Raw genomic sequence first — 13254 nt, forward strand, 5'->3', positions numbered from 1 at the left:
TCGAAATATATGTATCTGTTGCTGCCATTCCTTTGCATATTAGTAGATCTTTGCTATGAGCATTGCCGCCCACATTAATGATTTGTGGTTCTGCTCACTCGTAGTCTCCACAAATTTCCACAGTGCCAATCCGAGCTCTCACAGCCCGGACCCCGACTGACCATTATGCTGACCAATTAGTCATTCGGCGCTGGTTTTGCAAGTCATCTGTGTGGGGCAGGGTTTGGCCAGGAGACAAACAACCAACAAGCCGCAGCCGACATGCAGCCTGTAATTTGTTTGTCAGTTGAAAGCGCCGGCAACAGTCAACAGGCAACAGGCAAAGCGCCTTGGCCATATTTTGCACTGTGGCAAGAGAATTTCGCAACATGTTGCCGCTGCTGCTGCTTGAATGAAAGCGAGTCGGGTCACCGCATTCTGGAGGATCAAAGGAAGAAGCAGAGGGACAGTCACAGTCCCCAATCCCCAGCCCCAATGCGGAAACTGGGCGATAGCTGGCGCTCACTTTCAACGCGCGACTACTTTGTGGTTCTACCCTGTCAGCGCTAATGGTGATATGCAAAAGGAAAACCGAAACTGAACAACAACTACATAGACCGTTAAAATAATGAGCTGCAACTACCGCTGCTGTTGCCGCTGCCGTTGTGATTTGTTGTTGTTGCCGCCGCGGCGGCACTTTCTACCGCCTGTCCAAAAATAAGCAGCCATGTTGCATATAGCCTCCATAAAGTACGTACACATTTGTATTATTTTCAGTTTTCTTCTTTTCCGGCCACAAATCCTAAAATGGCAAACAGCGACATGTGCGACCGACTTTGGCCAGGCGGCAGAGGCAGATGCAGAGGCAGAGACAGAGGCGACAAGGTGATGGTGACATGGGCCGACGCCGCCACCGCTGCCGCCACCGCTACCGCTACCGCTGCCGCTAGCGATGGCAGTGTTTGCCACTAAAAGAGCGACTTGATCTGATTGAGGATGGTCTAAGTGCCTAGAATGCTAAGGGGAAATCATATTTTGGAAGAAATTAGCCATCAATCGGCTGGGAGAAAAATATATCTCCCTAGTTACTTTTGTAACCACCAGAAAGCTCTGATTCGTGGGGTACGACCCATGTCACGCTGCCATCTCCAGTGGAAGCTGCAGCAGAGCCGTGTTGGAGTCGACACCGGAGTCGGGGAACGAACGGCAAACAGCATCGAAATCGGCATTGGCATCGGCTGGTAGATGCGTGTGCTGCCTGCCTCCTGGCAAATAAATCTCAAATATAAATAATAAGCAAATATTTTATATTTGCCTTTTGCCGGACGACTCTCTCGATGTCGATGTCGTCGCTCTTGAAGCCCAATTTGGCTTTGGCGACGATCTCGACGGCATTTGTGGGTCAGGCGTTCGATCGAGGGAATTGAAATTGAAACTGCCGCCTCTTTGGCGTCGATTGATTTTCATATTTGCTGGATGCAATTAAGCTCAAAAGCCCCATAGCCCATAGCCCATATCCAGTGCCAGAGCCAATTTGAGATCAACACGAGAGATTCATAAGCCGCAGATGGAGAGGCCCGACGGCGAGTGATTCTGATCATTCAATTAAAATATACTCGTACTGCTATACGTAGCGTGGCACACAGCGAACCTTGAATGCATCACTGCAGGCCCCGGGGCTGAATTGATTGATCAAGAGCGTACAAAGCAATAAATAATACAACAAAACAAGAAGTAAGAAAGACAGAGTTTAGCGATATGAAGCACTTAATACTCTTGACGAACGATCGGTTTTATGGGCAGATATACTAAATATGGAGGGATTACAAGTGGTTCCGTCAAAAGTAGAGTTTCTCCAAAGATTTAGACATATATTTGGTAATCGGAGGCACTAGTTTCCTTAGCAACAGATCGAAATGGAAACCAGCAACCTACTGGGACCATATCCTTGCAAAATTAATCTTTCTGTAGCAGATGTCTAAAATAAATCCTTGAACGAATCCCAAAATCTGCTTTGCGCCGCTGTGCATCGGAATGCGAAATTAATAAAATCACATGCAGACAGGCGACCAATAAGGAGGGTAGGATCGGTTCGGTTCGGCTCGGATCGGATCGGAGAAGAGCAGAGTGGGAGCGTCTGGGGGATGACGATGAGGTGGCCAGGCCGCTGACAGTGATTAATGCTGGATCCGTCTTTCCCGCCACAACAACGAAACTACTCACCAGACACAGATACAGATACGGATACAGACACAGACACAGATCCACAAAGCCACAGGCGCTTTCCGAGTAATGACACATTGAGAACTGCTGCAGACCGACGAAAACAAATCACGGTCAAGTGGAGTTTGCAGCTTGCTGGAGACCTGGGGTCCAAAGTGCTTGGGTGGCTTATTAAAAGCGAAAAGAAGTTCCCACATCAGAACCACACAACGGTCACAACGAAAGTAGCTTAAGTCCACAAAACCAAATGAAATGAAATGGAATGTTAAAAGGGTTACCACTACAAAACAAAGAACCAACGGCTAAAGAGGCTGAAGCACTGCGACGATGATGGTAATGATGTAGAGACCCATTAAAGTGAGTCAAAAGTAAAAGCTGTGGAGAGTCGGAGAGTCGGAGCATGGGATGTGGACAGGCGACAGTATGGGAGATAATCTACTTAGGAGATACCCGTTCGAGCCATAGTTCGAGGTGTGCAGAGCTTCCGCCTTACGGATCATAATCCCCTCGAATGAATGGCATCCAATTACCACACAATCTCTGTTGTGGCAGGATTTTCATTAAATTAAACGAAATCTGGGACCCCTCTTCGTTTCACATGATAAGTTTTTGGTGGATGATGTTCTTAAGATGGGAAAACCTCACTGAATCACGCTTTTTTTTTCTTTGCTGGGGATACCGTTTATACGTCGAACATAATGTATTATTCCTCTCTCCCATCATAAGCTCTTTGTTTTTCATGTGACGCATGCCCCCATCATATCATCGTTATGAGCGGTGAACGATGAGTAAAGTTTGCAATTACAGAACTGCGAACAAACCACACAATTTTCGTCTTTTGTTTTAGCACTAAAATATTTGGTAATCAGCAGAAATTCAAAGCATTTTTCAGACATTCAAAAAGTATCGCATTACCATTCGAAAAACCCACAACCTGCCGCCTTCGGCTCGGCTCGACTCGACTCTGTCTTTGGGCTTGTGGAGATAATGTTTTTTATCCCCAATCGGCCGACTAATTATTTCGAATTAAATAAAACTCGGCGCAGAAATAAAATTACGATATGTTCTTTAATGCGTGACATCCAAATTGCAAGTGTGGCTTGCCTGCCCTTTACATTGCCGCTCCGATCGCTAAGCCCAGCTTCGCTCGGCCGACGTCGGTAGGCAGACGCAAAGCGGAGATAGCGAAGAGCGAGCAGGCAGAGAGCGTTTAGCAGGGCAAGCAAGCGCAAAGCTTTAACAAACAAATGAGTGACATAGGCATAAGTAACAAACAAAATAAGCGGCTGAGGGCCAAGGTGCTATTTGGCAAGCAGCTAATCGGCTGGGTTCTGCTCCGAACATTCACCCCCCGTTGGAAGGCAAAGGCTTTCAACAGATCCATCCTGAAGGGGCAGAACTGCTATTTTTCCAACGGCCCTCTTGAAGATGCTTGCTTGGGCGCAGCTGGCGGCTACGCTGGGATGATCGTCGAACGCAGCAATCGGCGCTTCTTTACGAAGGCGGCTTGTCGTGATTACGTCTTGATCATCGGGAACCTCTGTAATTGTATAGAATGGCAGGAAATTTGGCAATGTAGAAATTGTTGAAAGTTGAATTTCATTTAGCGTGGATATGTAGGTTTTTAATATATGGAAAAGTTCGCGCTGCAGTTCCTGATTCTCCGATCGCAGTTTTTCCACTTGCACCTGGCACTCGAGCAGCTGCTTCCTGCATTGCTGCTCTAAGTTTTGGTACTCCAGCGTTGTGGGTCGAAAATCGTCAATAGAGATGCACGAGGAATTTTCAAAAGCGGCTAAAGCTGCACGCTTATTCTCCGAGCTATCAATGCTTCCTGATACTATCCAACCAAGTTTTGTCTCCTGCAATGTTGGCAATTGGGCTGATAGTCGAATCTGTCCGACGCACATTAAATCGAAGAACAAACCAGAACCTATCAACAGATCGATACGTTGGGGCTTGGAGAAATTAGGATCAGCTAGTTTTAGATTATTCGGCATTGGCCAATCCTTTGCGTCTACGCCGAAGTTAGGGTGCCTTTCCGTAATTGAGTTGGTGACAATTGCAGCGAAGGAAGCTCGATAGCTTGCGTCCTGGGATTGTACAACTATATGTACAGACTTGCTCGAAGGTAGAATGGAATCTCCGATTCCAGAGATGTGAACATAAGACGAGCGATGATCCAACTGCAACTGATCAGCAAGTCTAGATGTTACAAAGTTTGCCTGTGATGCAGAATCCAAAATTGCACGACATGGGATAAGTGCTCCATAACGATCTGTTACATGGACGAGGGCAGCAGGTAGCAACACGTTCTGGCTAGGCTGAGATTTCTGGATCGAGGGGGGAGGGCTAGAACACCCGCTTGCTAGAAGCACAGTCGCGGCCTCTTGCTGGATCGATTCCTCGGCCGGTGAAGAGGAAGATGAAGCACCAGTTCCCGATGGAATGTGGAGTAGCGTGTGATGTTTGGCCTGGCAATGCCTGCAAAGTCCTGACCTGCACCTCTGCAATTCATGGCCTTTGTTGAGGCAGTTCAAACACAAGCGGCTCTTCTTTGCTTCTTTGTATCGTTCAAACGCAGGGAGATTCAGGAATGCCTGACATCTAGATATGTAATGCTCGGAGGAATTGCAATGGTTACATATGGGGTTAGGATGGTCGTTACTGGAGGTGATAAGGGTGACAGGTTTGTCTTCTCCCACCTGTTGACTAGGACTTGTTGCCATGGCTGATCCCAAATTCTCCAGCATCCGACATCTCGCTTCCAGAAATGAGGCCATGCTTGACCACCGAGGCAATCCTGACGTCGGCAAGTTCTCTTCCCTTTTCTCCTTTGTTTTTTGGTCCAGTTTCGTGCAGATCAGGAAGATCAGCAACCCATCGGATATCTCCTGCGGGGTCGCCAAGGTCTGAAGTGGACGCAAGTGCGAATTGATTTTGTCGCTGAGCGCGCGCAAGCCGATAGCTGAGCCCTTCTCCACCCCTTGCAGCCCGAAAATAGCCTTGACGTGTGCCTGAAAATGTAACAGTTTATTATCGAATCGCAACATTAGTAAATTCAACGCCTTGTCGTAATTCTCCTCAGAAAGTTCCAAGGAACGAATCGTATCCAGCGCAGCACCATCTAGACATCCACGAAGATATTGGAATTTTTCGATGATTGGTATACGATGGTCTTTGTGCACCATTGTCGAGAACATCGAGTGGAATTCTGGCCAATCCATGTAGTTCCCACCGAATCGCGGAAGCTGCAACTCGGGCATTCGAGAACGGCCTATACTATTATAGGCGAACAACGACGAATTCCCCTCGAGAGTATGCCGAGCCGTTGAATTGGCAACATTTACCGTGCGAGCAGCCATCAACTCCCGCGTCAGCCTGGACCTAACCTTCACATAAACATTCGAAAAGTCCAGTCGGGCATCATGGGCTAACTGCAGGAAATCCAGCCTTTCAAGGCTCGTTTGAGCGGCATCGAAATCCGCATTCATTCGCTCGATTTGCTCTAAGCGAGCTTGAAGTTCTGCCTCATCTAACTCGGCAAGCTCTTCCTTGGTGAGAAAGCGATCCATGGCCTTTAGTTGGCGCGCGATGGACTCGGCCTTGTGCTTGTAGAAATCTACATCACTCGGCATTGCTGCGTTCGCGACATTGGTAGGCTCAGGTGCTGCCATGTTGAGGTTTTAAAAGAGTCACTCAGCACGACCGAAAAAGACACCCTGTATACGTATAAACGTGGGAACCGAAAGCAAAGGGATTACAGCTAATGCCTTTAGCTGTGCTGCTGTGCGAGCCGTCCGATTCCGCTTTGTACTCCGCACTGCCTACCGCACTGCACTGACCGAATTGTCGCGACAGAGAAATTAATAGCCAGCAATGCGTGTATGTAGGTGTATGTAAGTGTGTTTTAGCACCGAATTGTGCTTAACCGCCGAAAATTTGCTAGGGCTAACGAATGTCGATCGCGAATGATTATTAATTGACACTGCAACTCAGAGATCACGTCGGGGTCACCAAATTTTATGTGGAGATAATGTTTTTTATCCCCAATCGGCCGACTAATTATTTCGAATTAAATAAAACTCGGCGCAGAAATAAAATTACGATATGTTCTTTAATGCGTGACATCCAAATTGCAAGTGTGGCTTGCCTGCCCTTTTCATTTCCGCTCCGATCGCTAAGCGCAGCTTCGCTCGGCCGACGTCGGTAGGCAGACGCAAAGCGGAGATAGCGAAGAGCGAGCAGGCAGAGAGCGTTTAGCAGGGCAAGCAAGCGCAAAGCTTTAACAAACAAATGAGTGACATAGGCATAAGTAAAAAACAAAATAAGCGGCTGAGGGCCAAGAATTAGGTGCTATTTGGCAAGCAGCTAATCGGCTGGGTTCTGCTCCGAACAGTTAGCATTATACAACCAGAGATGGAGAGCAACAACCAGCAGATGCCAGGTAGAAACAACAATGAGCAGACGCAACACGCTTATGGAAATGACAAAACTCACATGTGTTTCCGCAAAATTCCCGACGACAGGCGGCCACTTATAATTTGTTTCATTAGCGTGAAATCGACTTTTTTCCATGGAGCCATGGCTCCTTGTGGCTTCCAGCGTCCAGCTTCCAGCTCCCTCTCTAGTGGCCAGTGTCTCATAATTTTTTATAATTTTGCGTGGGCTGTGTGGCATTTGAATTTCCATTTCCGCGAGTCCACGCCCACTGCTTGAAAGGGGGCTGGCTATTTTTCATTTCAATTAAATTCGCATCGAGATTGCAAATCAAATCGATTGCCAGCACATTTAGCGCCTGTCACATTACTTTGCGAGCCCACTGTTGTGCTGGCTCTTGCATAAGCGTGTGCTCCTGCGCCTGCGTGGCCGTGGCCACATCCCCATCCCCGTCACAGTCCAGCCGTCGATTTGCATGCGGTTTCTCCCGTCCATAATTATAGTTTATTACGAGTTCGAGTACTTTTACTTTACTTTACGATTTTCTACTTTGGCACACTTTCCACCAAAGCCAAGCGGCTGCGGCTGCGGCAGCGGCAGCTCCTGCCATGCAAAGACTTTTACTGCCCACTGTGTGTGCGCAGCCATAATTTGTTTTGGATGGCTGGACTAATGACAAGTGCCTGGTCACGAAATGGCCACGGCTGGGTAGCCAGCCAGACACATTTCAGGAATACTAGTCTGTAACAGAACGCCCCGTGAAATGTAAGCTGATGAAGGGGATTTGCTAGAGAGATTTCATCCAGGGAAGTAGAATGTTTGGTCCTTCTTTGTCGAGTACATTCCTGACAATGTCCCATATCTAGATCCACTTTCCACTCGCAAAAACTCCACTCAGACGCGTGTCTAATTTATTATTTTGACCTTTGTCTGAGGCCTCATTGTCGGCCTTTATTATTCACCGGGCTAAACACCTCAATTAAACAGATTGCGATATTCCCCTTCGTTGCGTACCGCCTTGTGCGTGACAGATTCGACACAGATTCTGCTGATTCTGGGGGAGTGCCACAGCACCCTATAAAGAGTTCTGCATTGTATGCGCCGGAGTTACCTGTTCGTCCTTCTTCTTTTTGTAGATGGTCCTGGTCGTTCTTGTATGGGTTTATATTTCTGTCTTTTCCAAAGATTGGTGTTTGAGTTTGAATAAAGTATGACTGTTCGGGTTTGAGTTCCAAATTGGAGTGTTCTGAGTTTATTAATTATGTTCTTAGGAAGCCTTCGCAGAGGCTTTGAGTTTAGTACATAAGGCATACATAAGTATGAAATGTTGCAACGGGCTAGCGTATGTGAAACCGCCGAGTCGGCATTATGCCGGATATCGGGTTCCAGTTTCGATGTTGTTCATGTTAAGATGTGTAGGCGGTTGTTTGTGCCGCGGTATGTAGAATTTTGCAACAGTCAAAGTGGTCAAAGTGTTGAGCTGGACATTACAATGTCCGGGTTGAATGACATAGTCGTTCAGTGGAACATTGCCATGGCCCAAGGGGGTTTAGGTGGGGGTGTCGCGGTACCGTTATCGGTAACTCCGGCACACCTTAAGGGGAAAAGGGAGATGGAGACGGAGCCGGAGACCCACCCCACACGAACGACTGTCCCACTGCACGAGTGCGCCAATTCCGAGGGCACTCCCAGTGGCACGCAACAGTTTTCCCCGGCTCTGGCAGCAGCAGCATCCCGGGGAAAACCCACCCCCGAAGGGCCAGGGTATGGGTTGAATAAACCCTGATCGGCATCTGGGCTTGTGACAGACACACTTTCACCACTTCTCAGAGCGCAGTCAATAGCAGGGCACTCGTAAATCGACAGCTTCAACTCCGACTCTCCAATAGAGTCTCCAATTGCAATTCCCATTCCGAGTGAATGCGAGACGAGGAGTACGAGTATTACCCCAGTTTTAGGGCCAGTGCGCAACCCTTGAGATACAGCGAGGCGGCGGCCACACAATGCATCCGGCAGATAGGCGGCATCTGGGTAGATATACTCGTTACTCGTATTGTACGCACAAGTGCAGTGCAGTGCCCATCCACTAAGAGGAACAGCGTCTGGAACAGGGACTAGGACTGGGACTGGGACCGGGACTGGGACCGGGAACAGGCCGGCCTCGCCCACGCGCATGCACACAGGCATGGCATTCTCTCTCTCTTCCCTTCTCTCTGCTACTCTCTCTCTCTCTCTCTCTCTCTCTCTCTCTTTCTCTTGCTCGTTCCCCGCTTTAACGACTGTTACAGTTTGATTTGAGTCTCGTTTTCGGTTTTTGTTTTGTAAGCTTTTTTCAGTTTTCCGCCTCACGCTGACAGGTGCACATCGGTGTGGCTGATAAAAAAAAAAGAAGAAACAAAAACCACCTACCGCGCAGCGTTGTGCCTTTTGTTTAAACCAAAAAACGAAGCAGCAGATAAAATTATACATATTTGTGTGTGCAGCGATGCATTTAAATAGTTGTTAAGGGGAATACTACGAGCATACGAGAATGGATATGGATATGGTGCTGCTTCCGTTGTGCACCAATTGCAGTGCCGGTGCCGCACCCTCCCCCGCTGACACACCGCCGGGGAAAATGTTTACAGCTTGCAGTGTGTGTGTTTGGCAACATTCCTGCCCCCCGAAACGAGGTCAATGCATTTCCAATTGCCGATAACCCAAGTGAAGAGAAAAGAAACCAAAATCGGGAGAGAAAAAACCCATGAAAAGTTACGAGCAGAAGTTCAAAGTTAAGTGGACCCCAAAGCAGTGCGCCTATCTCTCGTTCTCTCTTTTTACAATTTTAAATCATAAATAAATGAAAAATTTTCCACTTGAGTGAACCGACTTAAAGATGCATTTAGTGCCAGCTACTCGTATGTGTATCTCAAGAAGAAGTACTCGTATTTGCAGTCCACTGTAACTGCAACTGCAACTGCAACTTGTTCTTATCGGTGGCGCTCGGTAATCAGGCATCCACTTGAACTACTTCTCCTCCCGATTGGACTTTATTGGATTATCAGACCCGAGAGTATACAAAAAACTGGATACCGAACACTTGCTGTAGCGAGAGGTGAGTGCATTCTAGGGCTTCCAGTCGAGAGTACATTGCACTCTCCCTCTCCCTCTCACTCTCCTCTAACATCTAACATCTAAGGGCAGTATATCGTGTGTCGTAATTGTGTCAGCTGCAGTCCACCCTCGCGATCCGGTATCCACCCGCATCTGTAAATCCATCCCAAAGTCGAAGTCAGACAAAACCCAGTGACCCCCCACGAAATCGGTTCTATTGAAATCTCAAAACGAACACAGCAAAAGCGGCAGATAAAACGGATTAACATAACATGATACGACAACCACCGCCAACACCACGCCGACGGCAAACAGAGACACAGAAAGATAGCTCCGCTTTAAATTAATAAACAAAAGTCAGCGACATGTAGTGTGGGTCCACAAAGGGTGTGGGGCGGGGGGAGAGGAGCAGTGTTAGAAATGCGATATCGGAAGTACAGGGTGCGTCTGTCTCCCCACTGAGGCAACAGATGTTGGGGTGTGTAGGGTATGCTACAGAAAATCGCATTAAATGGTGTACCGTTTCCGAATAGATCGTATGGTATACCGTTATATGTAGATATTGACTGGATAGATCTATGGCAGCGGTGGTTAGTGGATGCAGCACGCCCAGCCCTGACTGTGACTCGAATCTGGGTCAGCAGATTCGCAAATCAAATCAAATCGAGCCCAAAAGGAAGCTCGGGCTCGGGAGCTGCCAGAGAACCGATGATGGATAGGATAGAATGGCCGAGGGATAAAGATAAAGACGGGCGGGAAGTTCAATGTTCGCATCAACTGTTAAATTATAGCGATGACATCAGCCCGATAAGATTGTTTTGTTTCTACCTGGTTCACTGCGTGACGAATACCCATAACCATACCCTTGAGGGTAATCCATTCCGTATGTATTTTTGCGGGGAATACCGGAATAAAAGTATTCAAAGGGAAAATCTAAAGTGGTTTCCTTTGTTCGGTAGTATGGAAATAGCTGTGAATTTCTGGAAACAGCTGTTCTCGAAAGAAAACAGCTTTATTTCGGCAATTGAAACTCTACCGCATTTACCTCATGCATGCCACATGTGTCCCAGCCAAGTGTGCTAACCCCTCATATAGCTGACAGCTGAGGTTGGGGCCCACAAGCCTGGCATAGTAATAACCCTGAAAGTTTACTGACTTCCGTTGCAACGCCACAGCAACAGAGGGAGCCCGTAGGCAATTCTCCAGTAAACGGAGGCGCTGTGCCAGTCGAAGAATGAAAAGTCCAGAGGCAAGGGCGATAAGCATCTCTGGACACTCATGCATCCATGGAGGGACGACGACTCACGTAGGTGGCGCTAGGAGGAGGCGTTGTCTTCATTCTTCTTCCCTGTGTCGTCTGCAATTTGTTGCTGTTGCTGTTGGTGCAAAAGAGGGGCAAGGAAGAGTGTGATGTTGAACAACCGTTGCTACGGTTTAGGCCCGCTCGAGCACAGTGCTAACTGAAATGCTGTTGCTGTTGCTGTTGCAGTTGCATTTGCCGCAATGACTTGACAGCAGCAACATCCTCTCCTCTCTCTCTCTCTCTCTCTCTCTCCTTTGTGAGTGTACAAGTATTTATCTTAATTAGGCGGGCGTTGGCCAAGTAAAAATGCATGAATCACTGGGGAGAACGGAGTGACAAGGCTCGAAAGGAAGCCAAAGAGGAGGAAGCCACAGCTACAGGCCTAACGAGGGGAACGTTGTGAGTTGCTGCGGACGCCGCAACTCTACATTTATACCCGATACTTAGTCAGTATGGCTCTCCTCCGGCAGACGCCGCAAATATTAAACGACACGACAAAGAGTGCGTGCGAGAGAGACAGAAAATCAGTCTGAGCGTGCCGTCGGGCGCTGCGTAGCCACTGCAAATTGATTCGTTCCTTTTGGCTATAAAAATTATCTGATCTGATCCAGATTCAGCAATCTGATAGATATCGTTGTTATCTATGATTCTGCGTTTTTAGTTTTCTCGAATCTGCAATATTGTGGATGCAACAGATTTTCATCCTTTGTGTGGGCGGAAGGGGGTGGGGCGAAATTTTGAGATATACGTTTTATAGTGAGATCTAACAGGAGTGCGGATACCAAATTTGGTTACTCTAGCCTTAATAGTCTCTGAGATTTGTGGATGCCTCAGATTTTCGTCCGTTGCGGGGGCGGAAGGGGGTGTGGCGAAATTTTGACACAAAATGGTCAAGGTCCGATATCACAGGAGTGTGGATACCAAAATTGGTTGCCCTGGCTCTTATAGGTTCTGAGATCCTTGAACTCATATTTTGCAATTGGCAAAACCGACCATGAAACCTGTGTGTTAGAGAGAGACAGCTCGAGAAAAAATGAAATTGTTTTCTTGATTCTGGCTATAATAATTATACGATCTGGTTCAGATTTTGCACTGTAGAAGATATAGTCATCTTCTACGTTTTTAGTTTTCTCCTATCGTCGAAATTGTGGATGCCACAGATTTTCGCTCTTTGTGGGGGCGGAAGTGGGCGGGGCGAAGTTTTGAAATATTTTTGTAGAAGTGACATATCACAGAAGTCTGGATCCAAAACATCGTTGCTCTAGCTCCTATAGTCTTTGAGCACTAGGCGCTGAAGGGGACGGACAGACGGACAGACGGACGGACGGACAGACGGACGGACGGACAGACGGACAGACGGACGGACAGACAGACAGGGCTCAATCGACTAGGCTATTGATGCTGAGCAATCGGAAACGATTCCTTCTGGACGTTACACACATCCACTTTTACCACAAATCTAATATACCCCAATCAGATCGCTGGTCTATGTGGCTCTGGCTTTTTGATACCCTTCCAGAGGGTGCCTTAATCTCTTATCTTATCCGGGAATATATCACTATATGGTACAGCCTTGATAGGAAATATTGCTCAAAATATCGAATGACGATCCATAGGAACGATCCATCTGAAGGGTAGGGTATCAAAAGATTCGGCCTCCAAAGGTAGCCTTCGTTTCTTGTTGTTTGTTGCATTTGTTGCTGTTGCAGTTGCAATCGTTGTCGTTGTCGTTGTCGCTGTTGGTGCATTTGCTGCTCAGTTTCTAATTGTTGCGCGCGTTTGTGAAATTTATTGCGTTTCGATCTTTTTCTTTTTTGGTTGTTCGGATTTTTTGTTGCCTGCCAAAAACGTAACGTAACGCGAAAAAGTCGCGGATACGAAGCCCCCGGCCAGGAGGTCCCTGCTTACAACTTCATTTCGCTTTGGCGATTTGATGGCCGCGATATGGCCCGGCCAAAAGCAAAATTTATTTTTATGTTAATGGCCCTGGCGGAGGCGGAGGGCGGAGGGCGGCGTGCGCCGTGTGGCTCAACGAACGCATTTCGTGAAAGGAAAAGCGCTGGCTGAAAGCAGGAAAGCTGTGAAAACAGGTAAAAGGTTGCCATGGACCAGAAGGGGGAACATGTTTCCTGTGTGGCACATTGCTGATCGTTGACTGGGCTGAGAACAAGAACAAAAGCCAGTGTGAAACAGCTGCGTTTTGTTTGGATCAGAGC

The 13254-nt window shown here is 47.6% G+C and overlaps 1 protein-coding gene across 4 annotated transcripts in view; it reads left to right on the forward strand.

The window, feature by feature from the left end:
- Positions 1-13254, forward strand: part of LOC117189825 (myosin-M heavy chain-like) — a 107639-nt gene that overhangs the window by 75283 nt on the left and 19102 nt on the right. Inside the window, exon 1 of one of the 4 annotated variants that reach the window (XM_033394890.1) lies at positions 9516-9736. The exons of the other annotated variants lie outside the window; for them this stretch is intronic. The gene's annotated coding sequence lies outside the window, so the exon portion shown is untranslated. Of the gene's footprint in view, positions 1-9515; positions 9737-13254 lie in introns of those variants that run through there. 4 annotated transcript variants of the gene reach the window in all.

This window comes from Drosophila miranda (genome assembly GCF_003369915.1).
Source record: "Drosophila miranda strain MSH22 chromosome Y unlocalized genomic scaffold, D.miranda_PacBio2.1 Contig_Y1_pilon, whole genome shotgun sequence".
Classification (NCBI taxonomy): Eukaryota; Metazoa; Arthropoda; class Insecta; order Diptera; family Drosophilidae; genus Drosophila; species Drosophila miranda.